Source organism: Peromyscus eremicus, chromosome X (assembly GCF_949786415.1).
Source record: "Peromyscus eremicus chromosome X, PerEre_H2_v1, whole genome shotgun sequence".
Classification (NCBI taxonomy): Eukaryota; Metazoa; Chordata; class Mammalia; order Rodentia; family Cricetidae; genus Peromyscus; species Peromyscus eremicus.
Window position 1 is genome coordinate 91,464,730 of NC_081439.1, and position 23,231 is coordinate 91,487,960.

The window sequence follows — 23,231 nt, forward strand, 5'->3', positions numbered from 1 at the left end:
ATGATTCTATTTATAAAAGGTAGTTTCAGAAATCAAATTCATGAAATAGAAAATAGAATGATAGTTTCCAGAAGCTAGGATAAGAGAGAATGGTGGAATGTTGTAATTGGTGTAGAGTTTCACTTGGGTAAGACTTAAGTATTCTAGAGCTAGGTGGTGGTTTGTTTGGTAATGTGAATGTATTAATTCCACAAAATTCTATACTTGAAAATTATTGAAATGATAAATTTATGTTGTGTATATTTTAAGACAATAAGCAAATAATTGCAATTTGGATATACAAGGAAAGTAATAATTTAATAAAGAAATATTAGAGTAAAATTCTGTTTCATGGTAAAGACAAACCATATGTTAATACCTATATTAAAAAAACTGCATGGTAGGAGGCAGTGCTCAGCTTTATGACTTTCATTCAATTCCTGGAACCCACAAAAGTTGCATGCGTTGGCTCACATCTGTGGTCACGGAATTTCTACAGTGAGCTAAGGTACAGAAATAAGAGAATCACTCAGAAGCTCACATGCCAGCTGTCCTGGAGTGCAGAGAGGCAGAAGCAATGAATGCCTGCTTCCACAAGGTGGAAAAAGAAAACCTTACTTCTGAAATTTGTTCTGTGACCTTCACGAGTCCCCTTCTGCGTAATAATAATAAACAAAATTAGAATAATAATAAGCAAATAAAATCAAAATTTTACATTGGTAATGAACCTATTAAAAATATGAGCACTGTATAAGCACTTGTGGTAGTCTAAACACTTTCTAACTACTATCCCATTTAATCCACACAACAACCTATGGGAAAACTACTACTATTGTCCTGTTTTAGTGATGAAGTCTCTCCCTTTGAGTAGATAATAGTCATTCAGCAAAGAGAAACCTATAGGCTAGGTAAGCTCTCCAAATTTCCATGTGTTATAAGAATAGAAAAGATGAAAAGGCAACAAATTTTCATGCCAAAGCCCTAGAAAGGACAGGTTTTTTTTTTATAAGTTTGGCTACTGAATGGCAGAGACACATCCTATGCCATAGGTCCTCAAAGGAAACAAGGCCTGTGATGGCTTGTGGCAGTGGAAATGCTACGGATGCAGGAATTTATCTGGACCCTGCCGAGTAGAAAGAAATTGGATAAGTAAAAGTCAAAGTTTCTCTGGGCTTTATATAAATAATGGAACATATAGCCTGTTTTAGAAGACTTCAAAAATCTGGCATGAACTTGAAGAGTCCTAGAATCTTTGCTCCAAAATGGACAATGAGAGAGGAACCCTTCTGGGTACATGGGAAGAGAAGGAAGAGGAGGAGAAGGAGGAGGAAGAGGAGAAAAAGAAGAAAAAAAGGAGGAGGAGGAGGAGGAGAAGGAGAAGAAGGAGGAAGAAGAGGAGAAGGAAGAGGAGGAGGAGGAGGAGGAGGAGGAGGAGGAGGAGGAGGAGGAGGAGGAGGAGAAGAAGAAGAAGAAGAAGAAGAAGAAGAAGAAGAAGAAGAAGAAGAAGAAGAAGAAGAAGAAGAAGAAGAAGAAGGCCTACAGGATAATTGAGTTTAACTACAAGGTAGTACACCAGGACTCCATAATATTTCTGGAAGAAGCTCCCTTTTATGTATATTTTAACTTCCCTGTAGCCTCAAAAACATGGGGTACACATGGTTCAAGAAGCAGTTAGCAAAAGCCATCCTCTGGGTTCAGAAGGAAAGCTTCAGTTCTCCCTTGGAGATGTACCAGCTTGGCTGTACTCAGCAGCATTAATTCAATTCTCCCACCCATAGCGGACAGATGCCACTTTGAGGGATTGAGTCACAGTTCCTTCTCAGCTGTCCAGCTGTGCTTGCCTAGAGGCCTGGCTTCATGGTGCTCTAACCTCTTCCACACTCGGATGCCTTCCCCATTCTTCATTGCCTGTAGAAGGCCCTCTGGTGCATCCCCTAAGGATTGGGAGCCAGTGAAGCATCAACAACTTGCGCAGGAGGCAAAGGTTCAGGAGAAGGTTCCTTTTGTCACATCTTCCCTAAAAGTTCCTTGTCAATTCCCCCACATCTTTTAAAAGATGAAAAAAAGAAAAAAGGTAGAAAATGTATGAGAAGAACTAATTTAGTTCAATCTGATAATTGCTTAAGATCAGACATTTCCCATACCACTCATTATTTCCCATACTATTTCGTATGACAATTAGATGGATGAAGGAATATTGAATGTAGTGGATCATAGGAGAATGGATGGATAGATGCTGGATGATACATGGCTGGAAAGATGTTAAATGGATGGATGGATGAGAAAGTGGATAGATAACGAAACTGAGAGAAATTAGAAAAATACACACATAAACACAGAGATCTGCTCATTTCCCAGTCATGTTTGAAGTTAAGGTATAGCTTCCTGAAACCATCATGAAACAGTTCTTGATCATTTTTCTTTACTTCCATTAGGCTTAAAAATATTTCCAACAGCCGGACGGTGGTGGTCCACGCCTTTAATCACAGCACCCGAGAGGCAGAGGCAGGCAGATCTTTGTGAGTTCGAGGCCAGCCTGGTCTACAGAGCAAGATCCAGGAAAGGCACAAAGCTACACAGAGAAATCCTGTCTTGAAAAAACAAACAAACAAAAAAATTCCCAACAGTTGTACTACTAACACACTTTTCCTTACTTTTGGTAAGTTCGAGTGACAACCATTTTCACTGTGAAAGTTTAAGCTACTTCTTTTTTTTTAAGACAGGGTTTCTCCATGTAGCCCTAGCTGTCCTGGAAATCACTCTACAGATCAGGCTGGCCTAGAACTCAAAGAGCTACCTGCCTCTTCCCTCTGAGTGCTGGGATTAAAGGCGTGCACCCCAACTCCTGGTGAGGTCCACCTGCTGGTTTAAGCTACTTCTTAAGTCAGTTTGCAGTCACCTATGTTCTCCACTGTTTTGTCATTTGGGCAACTGATAAACAGTACACTATAGGAACCAATCAACTTTTGTTCTCATTTCAAGAAAATTGTAGTGTGAGAGTGATTGAGTATTGGGGTCCAACACAGTTGTTTGAAATGGCTCCTTGGTGGAAAACAAAACTTTTCACCAAACCTATAAAGACAAACAAGTATCTTACGTTTCCATTCATATGTAGAAACTAAAGAAAGAAACAAGAACATGAAAATAGAAAAGGTGGAAAAGGAGGCAGACCAATGGTACAGAGAATGTTGGAGCAAGGAGAATGAATACTATTGAAGTACTTGTTTATGTATATGCATGAAAATGTCATAATGAAACCCATAATTCTGTACAATTAACATATGCTAATTAAAATATCTCACTCCAATGCACATAAATTGGATGCCTAATGTGAGACATTTGTCTGCATTGCTCCAAAGCATGGGGAGCTCCCAATCTAGTGTGAAAAATAGATATATAAAACAGAGAGCCAGGATGTGATGACTACTAAACTGGAAGTAGGTAGAAAAGGTTAGAGGAGTTTAGAGCAAGGCATGATGAGCCACCTGACAGGATTAGAAAATGCTTCTTATATACGAGAGAGTCGCGAGGAATCCCTGGAATCTAACTCAAGAAAAACGGGCCTTTTCTAGCAAAGACAACTAGTGAATGGAAAACGGGAGAACAACAAATCATAATCATTTTTGGCTGATGCTGAATCATCATCATACTTTGTTACTGTGGTGACTAAACTAGTTCTGATTTCGCAGTTGGTGGGAGCAGCCTTTCCTTTCATGTGTTTTGATTGAATATTTGTTTCTTTTTGCCTCCCTTACAATCGATGTCTTCTTCATCTTTACTACCCTGCTTTGACATATCAGTAGTGGTTGGAGCATTCTCTTATTTAAAGGTTACAACCTCAGTTTCAGCTTTGGCTCTCTCTTTCCCTCTCAAATGCAAGAACAGTTACCCATTTAAAGACATACAAATTGTTAAGCATGGTGGCACATGGCTGTATTCCAGGCTCTTGAGAGGTGGAGGCAGGAGGATTGTGACATAGCCTGGGCTACACTGGGACTCTGACTCAACAACAACACAAAAGGGCAACAACAACAAAATGATCTAGAATTGAATTCAGGCATCTGGGATGGATGGAGCAACAAACACTTACGTTTCTATTAGCCTTTAACTGAAACAACCTTTTCTTCAATTACGAATCAACAAATTATAATGGTATTAGTAATAATTTTGGCTTTGTCATTAATCAAAATCATTGATGTCTTGAATTATATGTGTGTGTGATTCCTATTTCAAAATGATGGCAGTTATGAGATCTGCTGTTCTTACTTGCTTAATGTGTTAATAAGGCACATGTATGATCATATCACAAATGTTTTGATAAGATATTTAGTATTGCTGATTTTCTTTTAATCTATGTGTATCATTTAGTTCATTGAAAACCACATTGTTTGGATCCCTCCAGAGTGGTTCAGCAGATGAAGGTGCTTGCTAGATAAACCTAGAGATGACAGTTTAATCTCCAGAAGCCATGTAAAGGTACAAGGAGAGAACTAGCTCCATAATGGTGTCTTCTGACATGTAGATGTAGGTCATGACCTGCTGCCTCATCCTGTTGCCACATCACAGATGGGCACATGTATGCACACACATACAAATACACAAACAAAAACAAAGGCATTGTTTTGAGAGGCATATAGAGGCTTCAACAGAGTTCATTAGTGGTCCATAACATGAAAGTGGTTAACAGGCCCTATCCTGTATTTTTTTTTTCTTCGTGTAATTGCTTATCCTAGAAACTAAGCAAAACATTTCTGTTTGGTTGCTGTGTTGGCAACTCCCAGAAACATTCCCAAGCTTGTAAACATTTAGATCAGTGCTTCTGAAGACCATTAAATCTAGGTTTGTATTTGTGTAACTACATGCAAAAAAGGAGCATTGTGTGAACAACCCTGTTTTTTTTTAGCCAAGCCTGGTTCTTTAGGGCAGCAGACTTCTTGGGGCAAGATAATCTACTTGGTGTCCTACTTGTAGCTACTGCTCCTGTTATTTGTGGATGGTCAGAAATGGTCAGAGGTTTGGATAACTATAGTACTGCCTTTAACCACTCTTTTTCCCAGGATGGCCCTGGGAACAATTACTTGTGTATATCAAATGAAGATAATGAAAAACAAAGGGAAGACAGCCGATGCTGAGCACAGGCTCAGCAGGCACTTCCAGACACTTGTTAGAAAAGAAAGAGGCCTGGAAGACATGTAAATTTCATCTGACAGGGGCAATTTCGCTCCATTTCCCTTTCTGCTGATTACTGAAGTGAAAGGAAAAGGGGGGAATTGGCTCGATTGTCAAGGAAATGAAGTAATTTGGTTCAGCTCCCTAGTAACTCAGGCCCTAATGAGGTGGGTTCTTAATGAGCCAGATCATCCTCCTTGTCCTCTTCTTAAAGGGTTCTTCGTGGGCTCATTGTCAGTTTGTCTCCCATGCCCATGCTCTTGTCTTTCTTCCCTCATTACTAACCCACACGAAAGTACACTTGTACGAGTGCACACACATCAGCAAATGCCTCATACTAAGAGAACTTGAGACGTGCTGTACATACGTACAAGCACCACTGTGACTTGATTTATTATCACCAGGTTTCCCGATGTGCTGGTCTCGGAACTTCCCAATTTTATAAAGTGGGAGTGTGGTAGAACTCAAAGTTTCACATCCTCCTTCTGTACACACAGAGGCCAAAATATATCCACTCTTCCTAACCATAGCCTTTATACACTGGTACCATACAGATCTGTAATGAGCCAGTCCTTCATCCCCATCATCTACTGTAAGGGCATCTGTGATGGGTGGGGAAATGTACATTTATATCTTTCCTACCCTCTAACTGAAACTGGAGAGGTGCTATATGGAGACGTGAATGTGTCTGTGGGAAACATGCATTCCTAAATGTTTTGCCTTCCTGCCCCCACCCCCACAATTCCTGCAAATGCAAAACTCATTCAAGGGCTGGCATGATAGCCCATGCCTTTAATTCCAGCACTCAGAAGACAGTAGATGAAGGTAAATCTCCATAAACTCAAGGCTAGCTTTGTCCACATAGTTTCTCCCAGGCCAACCAGGACTACATGTTGAGACCTTGTATTTAAAAAAAAAGAAAAGAAAGAAAAAAAAAAGAAAAAGAAAAAGAAAAGAAAGAAAAAATCAAAATAAAACAAACAAAACTGTATACCTCTTACAGGCAATAACAAGGAGAACAACCCAAGGGACCTAAGAAGTAAGTTCAAGGGGCCCTTGTTTCATAGACACTGTGTAGATCTGCAAAGTCCCAGAGTGCACTCTCTCAGCAGGGAGGTAAATAATTCCCCTGACTTGTTTTTGGTTTTGTAGGGACAGCCAGACTGACAAAGGAGGCCTTCTGGTAGACCCCCTTAGTAAACATTTGCTCAGTTTGTGGGAATGCAACTCCTCTTGCCTTAGCTAACCAGCTAGTAACCAGAAGATCCTGGGATGTTTGCCACCCAGAGAAGATTCCCTGACACAAACTTAGCCATTTGAAAATTGACCCTAAGTCATTCCTATTTGGCTAATTGCTTATAAGGAGCCTGTCAAACCCCGTCACTTCTTCCAGCCCACACTCACTCAGAAAGCACTGTAGTTGGACCAGTCATTAGGATGTAGATCTACTACTTCTGTGGTTGCTGGAGCCGCATGAGAATTCCTAAGGAATATTTGAAGGAGTTCTTAAGCAGATAGTGAGGAAAGGTGGACACAAGCTGAGTGCTGAGAAATGCTGTACTCAATAGCAAAAGGCAGGTAAGAGATCACAGAACAACTTGGGGCACCTTAGACCATAGCTGCCAGACCTGTAGGGCAAAGCAAACACTGAAGCAGACAGAGATGTGAGGCTCAGATGCACAGCTTCCCTTAGCATTTTAAAAATTCACCCCAATTGATCCTTCAAGTACTTCCCTTAGCATTTTAAAAATTCACCCCACTCTATCCTTCAAGTGCTCACTAGAGCTGTACCATGTAGCACATCAATGAAATTGCAGGCTTGAACATACTGCACTCCTTTCTTTTATATAATTCTATTTATTTACTCCTCTCTCTCTCTCTCTCTCTCTCTCTCTCTCTCTCTCTCTCTCTCTCTCTCTCTCTCTCTCTCTCTCTCTGTGTGTGTGTGTGTGTGTGTTTGTGTTTGTGTGTGTGTGTGTGTGTGTGTGTGTGTGTGTGTGTGTGTGTGTGTACGTGCTTGGGCGTATGTGTCAGGGCTGAGCACAACCTGCCAGAATGGAATGAGTTCTATCCTTTCCCGACATGGGTCGCAGGGATTAAGCTCAGGTTGTAGGACTTGGTAGCAACCGCCTTTACCCTGTAAGCCATCACTTGGGCCTTGCATCCCTTTCTATTGCTGTGCAACTAATCTCTCCAAGCTTGGTGACTTACAAGAGCACAGGTATGATCTCACAGCTTTTGTGAGTTAAGTATCCTGGCTCAGCTCAGGGAACCTTCAGGGAAGTACTCACTCCAGGCTGTACTGAGGAAATACCCATTGCTTTTTCTTTCATTTTAAATTGAAATTTTTTTTTCTCACATAATATTCCCTGATTACAGTTTCCCCTCCCTCTACTCTCCCCTCCAATCTGCATCCACCCCCTTTCTGTATCTCATTAGAAAATGAACAGGCTTCTAAGGGGCAATAATAAAATAAAATAAGAAAACAAAAACTAACACAGTGGAATAAGATAAAACAAACAGAAGGAAAAGAGTCCAGGTAAGGCACAAGAAACAAATATAGATACAGAGACCCACTTGCTTGTGCACTCAGAAACCTCATAAAAGAAACACTAAACTGGAAGCTATAATATATACGCAAAAGACCTGTATGGTAAAAAGAGAGAAAAATATAAATAAAATAAAATTTAGAAAAATTCCTGATACACTGTGAAATAGGGAACTTCCAGTGACACCATTGAATTTGTTGTCCGTTGGCCATCTAGTGCTGGGCATGCAGCCTACTCTTAAGAGTAGTTTGTGTCCCTATTCAGGCTAACTTGGAGACAATTAAATTGTCATTAGCAAGTATTTATCAATTGGAGATAGCTTCTGGGTTAGGAATGGAGCATGTGTCCACTTCTCTTTTGAGCTCCAGGACCCCATCTGGTGCAGACCGGTGCAGGCCCTGTGCATACTGTGAGTTCATATGTGATTTGCTCAGTTAATTTAAAGGATCGTGTTCTTCAGACGTCATCCATCCTCTCTGCCTCCTCCTTTGCAGGGTTCCCTGAGTCCTGATGGGAGGAATCTGATGGAGACATTCTGTTTAGGGCTGAGAGTTCCAAGGTCTCTAACACTCTGCGTAATGTCTGGCTGTGGGTCTCTGAATTTGTTCTCATTTGCTGCAGGAGGATGTTTTTCTGATGATGGGCGAGCAAGGCATTGCTCTATGCATATAACAGAATGTCATTAGGAGTAATTCTATTGCTCTGTTCTTTTAGCAGAATACTAATATTTGCTTTTACCCTAGGTCCTGGGCTATCTAGTTTCATGTTCTTGGTCATTCAAGCAATATCATGTATGAGTTCCATCTATTAAAATGGATTTTTAAATTCATTTTTCATATCAACAGCAGATCCCCTCTCATCCCTCCTTCTGCTCCTCCCCCAACTTCTCCCTCCTCATCCCCTTCTCCAAAGTGTAAGTTCTCTCATGTGGGGACAGCTAAGCCTGGTATATTCAGTTGAGTCAGGACCAAGTCACTCACCACTTTATCAGGGGTGAGCAAAGTATCCAACTACAGGTAATAGGATCCAGAAAGTTGTCTAATGCACCAGGGACAGATTTTGATCATATTGCCAGGGGCCCGGCAAACAGACCCAGTTACTCAACTGTCTCCCATATGCAGAGGGTCTAGTCTAGTCCCATGCAGGTTCCACATCTAAAGTTTATGAGTTCCTTTGAGCTTGGTTCAGTTGTCTCTGTAGAATTCCTCATCATCATCTTGACCCCGCCTTGCTCATATAATCCCTCTTCCTCTCTTTGACTGGACTGTGGGAGCTTGGCCTGGTGCATGCTTGTGGATCTTTGCATCTGCTTCCATCAGTTACTGGATGAAGACTCTATGATGACAGTTAGGGTATTCACAAATCTGATTACCAGGGTAGGCCAGTTCAGGTACCCTCACCACTGTTGCTAGTAGTCTAATCTGGGGTCATCCTTGTGGATTCCTGGGAATTTCCCTAGCACCAGGTTTCTCCCTTACCCCATAATGTCTCCTTCTATCAAGATATCTCTTTCATTGCTCTCCCATTCTGTCCCTCCCTCAAGTTTGACTATCCTGTTCCCTCATATTCTCACCCCCCATGCCCTGACCTTTATTGTCTCCCTTCAAGCTCTATTTACTCATTAGGATCTCCTCTGTTTCCCCTTCCCAAGGTGATGAGTACATCCCTCTTAGGATCCTCCTTGTTTCCTAGCTTCTCTAGAGCTGTGGGTTGTAGTCGGATTATCCTTTGCATTACATCTAATATCCACTTATAAGTGAGTACATGCCATGTTTTTCTTACTGAGTCTGGGTTACCTCACTCAGGATAATATTTTCTACTTCCATCTGTTTGTCTGCAAATTTCATGATGTCATTGCTTTTTACAGCTGAGTAATACTTCATTGTGTGTATGTACCACATTTACTTTATCCATTCTTCAGCTGAGGGGCATTTATGTTGCTTCCAGGTTCTGGCTAATAGGAATAATGCTGCTATGAACATAGTTGAGCAAGTGTCCTTTGTGGTATGCTTGAGCACCCCTTGGGAATATGCCTAAGAGTGGCATCATTGGATCTTGTGGTAGATTGATTCCCAATTTTCTGAGAAACTGACATACTGATTTCCAAAGTGGCTGTACAAGTTTGCACTCCCACCAACAGTGGAGGAGTGTTCCCCTTGCTCCACATCCTCTCCAACATAAGCTGTCATCAGTGTTTTTGATCTTAGCCATTCTGACAGGTGTCAGATGGCATCGTGGAGTCCTTTTGATTTTCATTTTCTTGATGACTAAGGATGTTGAGCAATTCCTTAAATGTCTTTCGTTCATTTGGGATTTTCCTGTTGAGAATTCTCTGTTTAGATCTGTAACCCATTTTTTAATTGGATTGTTGGGTATTTTGTTGTCTTGTTTCTTGGGTTCTTTATATATTGTGGAGATCAATCCTCTGTCAGATATGGGGTTGGTGAAGATCTTTTCCCATTCTGTAGGCTGTAGTTTTGTCTTATTTACTGTGTTCTTTGCCTTACATATGCTTCTATTTTCAGGAGGTTCCCTTTATTAATTGTTGCTTTCAGTGTCTGTGCTGCTGGTGTTATATTTAGGAAGTTGTCTCCTGTGCCAATGCTTTCTAGGCTGCCTCCTATAATCTCCTCTATCAGGTTCAGTGTAGCTGGATTTATGTTGAGGTCTTTGATCCACTTGTATTTGAGTTTTGTGCATTGTGATAGATATGGATCTATTTGCAATCTTCTATATGTTGGTGTCCAGTTATGCCAGCACCATTTGTTTAAGATGCTTTCCTTTCTCCATTGTACAGTTTTGGCTTCTTTGTCAAAAATCAGGTGTTCATAGATATGTGGATTAATATGAGGATTTTCTGTTGGATTCCATTGGTCCACATGTCAGTTTTTATGCCAATACCAAGCTGTTTTTTTATTACTATAGCTCTATAGTAGGGCTTGAAGTCAGGGATGGTGATGCCTCCAGAAGTGGCTTTATTCTAAAGGACTATTTCAGATATCCTAGGTATTCTGTTTTTCCTTATGAAGTTGATTATTGTTCTTTCCAAGGTCTGTGAAGAATTGTGTTGGGATTTTGATGGGGATTGCATTGAATCTGTAGATTGCTTTTGGTTAAGATTGCCATTTTTTACCATGTTGGTTCTACCTATCCATAAGCATGGGAGATCTTTCCATTTTCTAGTATCCTCTTCAATTTCTTTCTTCAAGGACTTAAAGTTCTTGTCATACAGAACTTTCACTTGTTTTGTTAGAGTTACCCTAAGGTATTTTATATTATTTGTGGTTATTGTAAAGGGTGATGTTTCTCTGATTTCTTCTCGGCCTGTTTATCGTTTTTGTATAGGAGGGCTACTGATTTTTTGAGTTAATCTTGTTTCTTGCCCCATTACTGAAGGTGTTTATCAGTTGTAGGAGTTTCCTGGTAGAATTTTTGAGGTCACTTATGTAAACTATCATATCATTTGCAAATAGTGAAGTTTCACTTCTTCCTTTCCAATTTGTATCACCTTGTCTCTTTTTGTTGTCTTATTGCTCTAGCTAGAACTTCGAGTATTATATTGAATAGATATGGGAAGAGTGGACAGCCTTGTCTTGTTCTTGATTTTATTGGAATGGCTTAGAGTTTCTCTCCATTTAATTTGATATTGGTTTGCTGTAAATTGTCTTTATTATGTTTAGGTATGTTCCTTGTATTCCTGATTTCTTCAGGACCTTTATCATGAAGGAGTGTTGGATTTTGTCAAAGCTTTTTCAACATCTAATGAGATGATCATGTGGTTTATTTCTTTCAGTTTGTTTATACAATGGATTACATTGACAAATTTTTATATATTGAACCATCACTGCATCTCTGGGATGAAGCCTACCTGATCATGATGGATGATTTTTTATGTGTTCTTGGATTCTGTTTGTTGGTATTTTATTGAGTATTTTTGCATCAATGTTCATTAGGGAGATTGGTTTGTAATTCTCTTTCTTTGTTGAATCTTTGTGTAGTTTGGGTATCAGGGCAACTGTGGCCTCATAGAAAGAGTTTACTAATGTTCTGTCTGTTTCTATTGTGTGGAATAATTTGAGGAGTATTGGTATTAGTTCTGCTTTGGAATTTTGGTAGATTTCTGCACTGTAACCATCTGGACCTGGACTGTTTTTTTGGCTGGGAGACTTTTAATGACTGCTTCTATTTCCATAGGAGTTATGGGTCTGTTTAAGTTGTTTACCTGGTTTTGATTTAATTTGGGTATATGGTACTTATCCAGAAAATTGTCCATTTGTTCTAGATTTTCCAATTTTTGTGGAGTACAGGTTTTTGCAGTATATGATTCTCTGAATTTCCTCATTGTCAGTTGCTATGTTTCCCTTTTCATTTCTGATTTTGTTAATTTGGATGCTCTCTCTCTTCTTCTTGGTTAGTTTGGATAAGGGTTCATCTATCTTGTTGATTTCCTCAAAGAACCAACTCTTAGTTTCATTGATTCTTTTTACTGTTCTCTTTGTTTCTATTTTATTGATTTCAGCTTTCCATTTGATTATTTCCTTGTGTCTACTCCTGGGTGAGTTTGCTTCCTTTTTCTTCTAGAGCTTTCAGGTGTGCTGTTAAGTCACTAGTGTGAGATTTTTCCAACTTCTTTATGTAGGCATTTAGCACTATGAACTTTCTTCTTAGCACTGCTTTCATAGTGTCCCATAAGTTGGGGTATGTTGTACATTCATTTTCATTGAATTCTGGGAAGTCTTTAATTTCTTTATTTCTTCCTTGACCCAGTAGTGATTTAGTTGAGCATTGTTCAGTTTCCATGAGTTTGCAGACTTTCTGAATTTGTGTTGCTGTTGAATTCTAACTTTAAGACATGGTAGTCTGATGAAATACAGGAGGTTATTACAATTTTTTTTATGTCTGTTGAGATTTGCTTTGTGACCAAGCATGTGGTCAGTTTTAGAGAAGGTTCCATGGGGTGCTGAGAAGGACGCATATTTTCTTGTGTTTGGGTGGAATGTTCTGTATATGTGTATTAAGTCCATTTGAGTCATAATGTCTGTTAGTTCCCTTATTTCTCCATTAACTTTCTGTCTTACAGACCTGTCCATTGGTAAGAGTGGAGAGTTGAAGTCTCCCACTATTAGTGTGTGGGGTTTGATGTGCGATTTAAGCTTTAGTAATGTTTCTTTTACATATGTGGGTGCTCTTGTATTTGGTGCATAAATGTTCAGAATTGAGACTTCATCTTAATGGATTTTTCCTGTGATGAATATGTAATGTCCTTCTTGATCTCTTTTGACTAATTTTAGTTTGAAGTCTATTTTGTTAGATATTAGGATAGCTATACCAGCTTTCTTCTTACGTCCATTTGATTGGAAAGCCTTTTTTCAGTCTTTTACTTTGAGGTAGTGTCTGTCTTTGAAGTTGAGGTGTGTTTCTTGTATGCAGCAGAAGGATGGATCCTGTTTTCAATTCCATTCTGTTAGCCTATGTCTTTTTATAGGCAAATTGAGACATTGATATTAAAGGATATTAATGACCAGTAATTGTTAATCACTTGAGTTTTTTGGTAGTAGTGTTGTGTGTTTGCCTTCTTTGGGATTTGTTGGTATGGGATTATCTATTGCCTGTGTTTTCATGGGTGCATCTAACTTCCTTGGGTTGGATTTTTCCTTCTAGTGCTTTTTGTAGGGCTGAATTTGTGAATGGGTCTTGTTTAAATCTGGTTTTATCATAGAATGTTTTTGTTTACTCTGTCTATGGCAACTGAGAGTTTTGCTGGGTATAATAGTCTGGGCTGGCATCCATAGTGTCTTAGTGTCTGCATAACATCTGTCCAAGACCTTCTGGCTTTCAGAGTCTCATTGAGAAGTCAGGTGTTCTTCTGATGGTTCTTTCTTTATATGTTACTTGGTCTTTTTCCTTTGCAGCTGTTAATATTTCTTCTTTATTCTGTATGTTTAGTGGTTTGATTATTATGTGGTGAGGGGACTTCTTTTTGTGTCCAGTCTATTTTATTTTCCGTAACCTTTTTGTGTCTTCACAGGCATTTCCTTCTTTAGATTGGGAAAATTTTCTTCTATGATTTTGTTGAACATATTTTCTGTGCCTTTGAGTTGGTATTCTTCCCCTTCTTCTATTCCTATTATTCTTAGGTTTGGCTTTTTAAATGGTGTCCCAGATTTCCTGGATGTTTTGTGTTATGACTTTTTTGGCTTTAGTATTTTCTTTGACTGACAAATCTATTTCCTCTATTGTATCCTCCATGCCAGAGATCTTCTCTTCCATCTCTTGCATTCTTATGGTTATGCTTGCATAAGTAGTTCCTGTTTGTTTGCTCAGATTTTCTATTTCCAGCATTCCCCTGGTTTGTGGCTTCTTTCTTGTTTCTATTTCAATTTTCAGGTCTTTAAATATTTCTTTCACCTGATTAATTCTTTTATCTTGGTTTTCTCTAAGGGATTTATTGATTTCTTCCAAATTTTTGTTGGTCTTTTTCTAAATTTCTTTAAGGGATTTTTTATTTTCTTCTTTAAAGGATCTATCATCTTCTTTTTTTTTTCGGTTTTTTGAGACAGGGTTTCTCTGTGTAGCTTTGCGCCTTTCCTGGAACTCACTTGGTAGTCCAGGCTAGCCTCGAACTCACAGAGATCCGCCTGGCTCTGCCTCCCGAGTGCTGGGATTAAAGGTGTGCACCACCACCGCCCGGCCTATCATCTTCTTAAAGTCATTTTTAAGGTCATTTTCTTCTGCTTTTTCTACATTGGGATTTTCAGGTCTTGCTGATGTAGAACCAGTAGGTTCTGGTGGTGCCATATTGCTGTTTATGTTGTTGAATGTTTTCTTGCACTGGCATCTCTTCCTCCAATTTGTGCAAATGGTGTCTGTGTCTCACGGAGCCACCCTTGGTCTAATCAGAGCTTTTGGTCCATTGGGTTCTGACAGATTCTGTGTCTCAGGGAACAGCTTCAGTCTGCAAGGAAGAGTGGGTTTGGGAGGTGCATTGGGGCTTGTAGGTTACATGGTCAGTTGGAGGATGGTAGTAGTCAGGCCTGCCTATAGGAGTCCTGCTTGCTGGCCTGCGACTGGTTGTGCCCCTGGTCCTAAGGCCTAGAGGATGAGGTGATCGCCTAGGAGAACAAAGATTCACCTCTTGGTCAAATCTGAGCTGGCAGAGTCTGTGTCTCAGGGAGCAGCTGCAGTGTTGGAGGTGGGTTTGTGGGGTGGATTGGGGCTTGTAGGTTACAGGGTCTGGTCGGGGATGATGGTGGTCAGGCCTGCCTGTAGAAGTCCTGCCTGCTGGCCTGCAACTGGGGCTGCAATGGGTGGGATATTGGGGCACTAAATGTGCCCTTGGGCCTAAATCCTAGAGGTTGGTTAAAATGGATCTTAAGTCAAATTAGATATTGGTTGGTTACTCCCACAAACTTTGAGCCACGATTGTACTATGATATCTAGCAGGCAGGACACCATTGTAGATTGCAGGGTCTGTAGCTGGGTTGGTGTTTATGTTTCTCCTTTGGTTGAATGCAGAGTACTCTTCCTCTGTACCAAAGACCCTAACACATGAAGTAAAAGCTCTATGGCATTGTTACAAAAAATATGGTGTTTGTAGGTGTATTGACTTTGTGTCTGAGTCTTCAGTTTGATTCCATTGAGATGATCATGTATTTTTTTCTTTCAGTTTACTTTTGTGGTAGATTACATTTATTGATTTGTGTATGGTGAACCATCCCTGCATCTCTGCAATGAAGCCTGCTTGATCATGTTGGATGATCTTTTGGATGTGTTCTTGAATTCAGTTTACAAGTATTTTACTGAGTGTTTTTGCATGTATGTCCATAAGGGAAATTGGTCTGTAATTCTCTTTAATTATTGAATCTTTGTGTGGTTTTGTTATCAGTGTGACTGTGGACAAATACAATGAATTGGCAGTGTTCCTTTTGTTTCCATTTTGTGGAATAGTTTGAAGATGATTGGCATTAACTCTTCTTTGAAAGTCTGGTGGAATTCTCCTCTAAAATTATCTGGTCCTGGGTGTTTTTTTTTCCCTTGGGAGACTTTCAGTGACTGCATCTATTTCAAAAGAAGTTATAGGTCTATTTATATTGATGGTCAGATCTAGACTTAACTTTGGTAAATGATATCCATTTTTTTTTAGATTTTCTAATCAGCGGAGTACAGGTTTTTAAAGTATGTCCTTATGAACTTCTGGGTTTCCTCAATGTCTGTTGTTATATCCTCATTTTCATCTCAAATTTTGTTAATTTGGATCTTCTCTCTCCAATGCAGAAGCCTACTTTTACATGCAGTTGGTGATTTAGTTCTTTGCTGGCTGTCCTACACACAGCCTTAGTTCTTTGCTGGCTGTCCTACACACAGCCTAGGTTCTTTGTTGGCTGTCCTACACATAGACTTGGATCTTTGCTGGTCACTAGTCGCAGGGAGAGAATACCAAGAAGCATCTAAGGCTTCTGTAAATCCATCATCAAATTGTCTTCCTATTTCTTTTGCCATAGTCTAGTCCCTGGAAGCAAACCCATAGGTTCATCTCAAAATCTATAGCTGTGAAAAATCAGAGGAGGGACCCCCAGAAAGCATTGCAGAGGCTGCCAATCTTCAATAATTTACAGAAAAAGAGATCTTTCTGGGGATCAGAAATCTAGTAGTGGAGCATGAATAATTTTCTCCACTTTCTTTACTTTTCTCTAGATGAGTACTAGTGATAACTCCTATAAAGGATGCACCAAAATGAAAATATGTAATGGCAATCTGAGGAACTTCTCCTAAATCTCTCTTATGTTCTCCATTCCCTTGCATCCATTCAGAATGGAGACTAATATTTATGTCTTAGGGTCTTGATCTGGATACATAGGTTCATTCTGAGCTCTGACATTAATGATGTGATCCTAGGACAGTTACTATATCATTCCAAGCATCCCTTTGACCACTTGCAAAATAATAATGATGAGACATTCCTATCAAAGTAATGAGGAATGAATAAAATAATGTTATCAAACATTTAGCAGACTAGCACACAATGATGTGCTAATTTTGTTGTTATTTTATGATTATATGGGGGAATATGAAGGGATATTATCTCATACACTCTGAAAAAATTCCAGTCTCACCCTTTAGACCATTTCAGTGTCATTATGCCATCAATATGGTCCCCTCTCAATTTTCTAGCTTTTATTTTTTTCTTTCCACTACCACACACACAAGCACACAAGTGTTTGTACATGAGCAACTTTCAATTTCCCATTTGATATTTCATTTGTTTTTCTATTTCATTCTCCATGGCAATGGCAGCTAGAAAGGAAATTGATGGATAGTTTATTTGCTCAGAGATGGCCATAGTAACATACTCGGTGGGCTAAAGTATGCCCAAAGGGAAAGAACAGAGAGGGGGGAGAGAGGGAGAGGGAGAGAGAAACAGAGAGGGGGGAGGGGAGGGAAAGAAAGAAACTGAAAAGGAAAAAGGCCCAGAGGAGAATTTTTAAAATGATCCTGAGAGCAAGCAGAGGTCACCTTCCATAAACAAGAGGCTGCAGCTGCCTGCTTCAATGGGCATGCTGTTATCATGTCTCCACTCCTCCTTGTCTGACAATGGATAAAATCTAGCTTTTACATAAACGTCTTTGGCTGATGTTTTTTAGACAGCTCCATTATTACTTTGTGGTTGCTTCTGTTTTTTTTTTTTAATTTTTATTTTGCAATACAATTCAGTTCTACATATCAGCCACAGATTTCCTTGTTCTCCCCCCTCCCGCCCCCCTCACCTTCCCCCCAGCCCGCCCCCCATTCCAATCTCCTCCAGGGCAAAGCCTTCCCCACAGACTGAGATCAACCTGGTGGACTCAGTCCAGGTAGGTCCAGTCCCCTCCTCCCATGCCGAGCCAAGGGACCCTGCATAGGCCCCAGGTTTCAAACAGCCAACTCATGCAATGAGCACAGGACCCGGTCCCACTGCCTGGATGCCTCCCAAACAGATCAGGCCAATCAACTGTCTCACCCACTCAGAGGGCCTGATCCAGTTGGTGACCCCTCAGCCATTGGTTCATATTTCATGTGTTTCCGTTTGTTTGGCTATTTGTCTCTGTGCTTTATCCGACCTTGGTCTCAACAATTCTCACTCATATAAACCCTCCTCATTCTCGCTAATTGGACTCCCAGAGATCCACCTGGGGCCTAGTCATGGATCTCTGCATCCAGATCCATCAGTAGTTGGATGAGGTTTCTAGCACGACAATTAGGGTGTTTGGCCATCCCATCACCAGAGTAGGTCAGTTCGGACTGTCTCTCGACCATTGCCAGCAGTCTGTTGTGGGGGTATCTTTGTGGATTTCTGTGGGCCTCTCTAGCACTTTGTTTCTTCCTATTCTCATGTGGTCTTCATTTACCATGGTCTCCTATTCCTTGTTCTCCCTCTCTGTTGTTGATCCAGCTGGGATCTCCCACTCACCCAAGCTCTCTTTCCCTCGACCCTCGCCCTTCACTACCCCCACTCATGTCCAGGCTGTTCATGTAGATCTCATTCCATTTCTCTGTCGTTGGGCTATCCCTGTGTCTTTCTTGGGGTCCTGTTTTCCAGGTAGCCTGCCTGGTGATGTGAGTAGCAGTCCAGTCATCCTTGTTCCACATCTAGTATCCTGTTATGAGTGAGTACATACCATGTTTGTTTTTCTGAGTCTGGGATACCTCACTCAGGATGATTTTTTCTAGATCCATCCATTTGTCTGCAAACCTCATGATGTCATTGTTTTTCTCTGCTGAGTAGTATTCCATTGTGTATATGTACCACATTTTGTTTATCCATTCTTCAGTTGAAGGGCATCTAGGTTGTTTCCATGTTCTGGCTATTACAAACAACGCTGATATGAACATAGCTGAACAAGTGCTCTTGTGGTGTGGTTGAGCATTCCTTGGGTATATGCCCAAGAGTGGTATAGCTGGATCTTGGGGGAGATGGATTCCCAATTTTCTAAGAAATCACCATATTGATTTCCAAAGTGGTTGTACAAGCTTGCATTCCCACCAGCAGTGGAGGAGAGTTCCCCTAGCTCCACATCCTCTCCAGCATAAGGTGTCTTCAGTGTTTTTGATCTTAGCCATTCTGACAGGCGTAAGGTGGTATCTCAGAGTTGTTTTGATTTGCATTTCCCTGATGATTAGGGATGTTGAGCAATTCCTTAAATGTCTTTCAGCCATTTGAGTTTCCTCTGTTGAGAATTCTCTGTTTAGTTCTATAGCCCATTTCTTAATTGGACTGTTGGGCATTTTGATGTCTAATTTCTTGAGTTCCTTATATATTCTGGATATCAGTCCTCTGTCAGATGTGGGATTGGTGAAGATCTTTTCCCATTCTGTAGGCTGTCGCTTTGCTTTGTTGACCGTATCCTTTGCCCTACAAAAGCTTCTCAGTTTCAAGAGGTCCCATTGATTGATTGTTTCTCTCAGTGTCTGTGCTACTGGTGTTCTATTTAGAAAGTGGTCTCCTATGCCAATGTGTTCAAGACTACTTCCTACTTTCTCTTCTAGCAGGTTCAGAGTAGCTGGATTTATGTTGAGGTCCTTGATCCACTTCGACTTAAGTTTTGTGCACGGTGATAGATATGGATCTATTTGCAGCCTTCTACATGTTGATATCCAGTTTTGCCAGCACCATTTGTTGAAGATGCTTTCTTTTTTCCATTGTGCACTTTTGGCTTCTTTGTCAAAAATTATTTGTTCATAGGTGTGCGGATTAATATCAGGGTCTTCAATTCGATTCCATTGGTCCACATGTCGGTTTTTATGCCAGTACCAAGCTGTTTTTATTACTGTAGCTCTATAGTACAGCTTGAAGTCAGGGATCGTGATGCCTCCAGAGGTTGTTTTATTGTACAGGATTCTTTTGGCTATCCTGGGTTTTTTGTTTTTCCATATGAAGTTGAGTATTATTCTTTCCAGGCCTGTGAAGAATTGTGTTGGTATTTTGATGGGGATTGCATTGAATCTGTAGATTGCTTTTGGTAAGATTGCCATTTTTACTATGTTAGTTCTGCCTATCCATGAGCATGGGAGATCTTTCCATTTTCTGACATCTTCAATTTCTTTTTTCAGGGACTTAAGGTTCTTGTCATATAGGTCCTTCACTTGCTTGGTTAGTATTACCCCAAGGTATTTTATGTCATTTGTGGCTATAGTAAAGGGTGATGTATCTCTGATTTCCTTCTCCGCTTTTTTGTCCATTGTATATAGGAGGGCTACTGATTTTTTGGAGTTGATCTTGTATCCTGCTATGTTGCTGAAGGTGTTTATAAGCTGTATCAGTTCCTTGGTGGAATCTTTGGGGTTGCTCAAGTATACTATCATGTCATCTGCAAATAGGGAAAGCTTGACTTCTTCCTTTCCAATTTGTATCCCCTTAATCTCCTTATGTTGTCTTATTGCTCTGGCTAGAACTTCAAGTACTATATTGAATAAGTATGGGGAGAGCGGACAGCCTTACCTCGTTCCTGATTTTAGTGGAATTGCTTTGAGTTTCTCTCCATTTAATTTGATGTTGGCTGTTGGCTTGCTGGAAATTGCCTTTATTATGTTTAGGTATGTTCCCTGTATTCCTGATCGCTCCAAGACCCTTATCATGAAGGGGTGTTGGATTTTGTCAAATGCCTTTTCAGCATCTAGTGAGATGATCATGTGGTTTTTTTCTTTGAGTTTGTTTATATGGTGTATCACATTGACAGACTTTCGTATGTTGAACCATCCTTGCATCCCTGGAATGAATCCTACTTGATCATGGTGGATAATTGTTTTGATGTGGTCTTGGAGTCTGTTTGCCAGTATTTTATTGAGTATTTTTGCATCAATGTTCATGAGGGAGATCGGTCTGTAGTTCTCTTTCTTTGTTGTATCCTTGTTTGGTTTGGGAATCAGGGTAATTGTAGCCTCATAGAAGGAGTTTGGTAATGTTCCTTCTGTTTCTATTGTATGGAACAATTTAGAGAGTATTGGTATTAACTCTTCTTTGAAGATCTGGTAGAATTCTGCACTGAAACCATCTGGTCCTGGGCTTTTTTTGGTTGGGAGACTTTTAATGCCTGTTTCTATTTCGTTAGGGGTTATTGGACTATTTAAATAGTTTATCTGGTCTTGATTTAATTTAGGTATGTGGTACCTATCCAGAAAATTATCCATTTCTTTTAGGTTTTCCAGTTTTGTGGAATAGAGGTTTTTGAAGTATGACCTGATGATTCTCTGGATTTCCTCAATGTCTGTTGTTATGTCCCCCTTTTCATTTCTGATTTTGTTGATTTGGATGCTCTCTCTCTGTCTTTTGGTTAGTTTGGATAAGGGCTTGTCTATCTTGTTGATTTTCTCAAAGAACCAACTCTTTGTTTCATTAATTTTTTGTATTGTTCTCTTTGTTTCTATTTTATTGATTTCAGCTCTCACTTTGATAATTTCCTGGCATCTATTTTTCCTGGGAGACTTTGCTTCTTCCTGTTCTAGAACTTTCAGGTGTGCTGTTAAGTCACTAGTGTGAGATTTCTCCAGCTTATTTATGTGGGCGTTTAGTGCTATGAATTTCCCTCTTAGTACTGCTTTCATAGTGTCCCATAGGTTTGGATATGTGGTGTCTTCATTTTCGTTGATCTCTAGGAAGTCTTTAATTTCTTTCTTTATTTCTTCCTTAACCCATTGGTGATTCAGGTGGGTATTGTTCAGTTTCCATGAGATTGTAGGTTTTCTGTAGTTTTTGTTGTTGTTGAAATCCAACTTTAGACCATGGTGGTCTGATAGAACACAGGAGGTTATTCTAATTGTTTTGTATCTGTTTAGATTTGCTTTGTGACCAAGTATGTGGTCGATTTTAGAGAAGGTTCCATGCGGTGCTGAGAAGAAGGTATATTCTTTTTTGTTAGGATGGAATGTTCTGTAGATGTCGATTAAGTCCATTTGAGTCATGACATCAGTTAAGTCCTTTATTTCTCTGTTAAGTTTCGATTTGGGGGATCTGTCCAGTGGTGAAAGTGGGGTGTTGAGGTCTCCCACTATTAATGTGTGGGGTTTTATATGTGATTTAAGCTTTAATAATGTTTCTTTTACATATGTGGGTGCCCTTGTGTTTGGGGCATAAATGTTCAGAATTGAGACTTCATCTTGGTGGATCTTTCCTGTGATGAGTATGTAATGCCCTTCTTGATCTCTTTTGATTGATTTTAGTTTGAAGTCTATTTTGCTGGATATCAGGATGGCTACACCCGCTTGTTTCTTAAGACCGTTTGATTGGAAAGTCTTTTCCCAGCCATTTATTTTTAGGTAGTGTCTATCTTTGAATTTGAGATGTGTTTCTTGTATGCAGCAGAAAGATGGGTCCTGCTTTCGTATCCATTCTGTAAGCCTATGTCTTTTTATAGGTGAATTAAGTCCATTGATATTGAGAGATATTAATGTCCAGTGATTGTTCATTCCTGTTATTTTTTGGTGGTGATGTGTGTGTACTTTTCTTCGTTGGGGTCTACTGCTGTGGCTTTATCTATTGCCTGTGTTTTCGAGGTTGTATCTGACTTCCTTAGGTTGGAATTTTCCTTCTAGTGCTTTCTGTAGGTCTGGGTTTGTGGATAAATATTGTTTAAATCTGGCTTTGTCATGGAATGTCTTGTTCACTCCATCTATGAGGATTGAAAGTTTTGCTGGGTATATTAGTCTAGGCTGACATCCATGGTCTCTTAATGTCTGCATTACATCTGTCCAGGACCTTCTGGCTTTCAAAGTCTCCATTGAGAAATTGGGTGTTATTCTGATAGGTTTGCCTTTATATGTCACTTGGCCTTTTTCCTTTGCTGCTCTTACTATTCTTTCTTTATTCTGTACGTTTAATTGTTTAATTATTATGTGGCGAGGGGACTTTTTTGGGGGGTCTAGTCTGTTTGGTGTTCTATAGGCTTCCTGTATCTTCATAGGCATTTCCTTCTTTAAGTTGGGAAAGTTTTCTTCTATGATCTTGTTGAATACATTTTCTGTGCCCTTGAGTTGGTATTCTTCTCCTTCTTCTACCCCTATTATTCGTAGGTTTGGTCTTTTCATGGTGTCCCAAATTTCTTGGACATTTTGGTTCATGACTTTGTTGACTTTAGTGTTTTCTTTGACTGATGAATCTATTTCTTCTATTGTATCTTCAACGCTAGAGATCCTCTCTTCCATCTCTTGCATTCTGTTGATTATACTTGCATCTGAAGTTCCCAATCGTTTTTTCAGATTTTCTATTTCCAGCATTCCCTCTGTTTGTGTCTTCTTCATTTTTTCTATTTCCCTTTTCAGGTCTTGGACTGTTTCCTTCATTTGTTTCATTGATTTTTCTTGATTTTCTTTCAGTATTTTATTGTTCTCTTCCAGGACATTTTTGATTTCTTTTAATTTGTTTGCCCTTTCCTCTAGTTGTTTACAGCGTTCTTCACATTTTTTTGTCTTTTCCTCTACACGAGCCTCTAGCTTCTTCATGATGACATTCATGAGGCTATTTTCTTCTGCTTCTTCCAATTTCTGATGTTCAGGTCTAGGTGT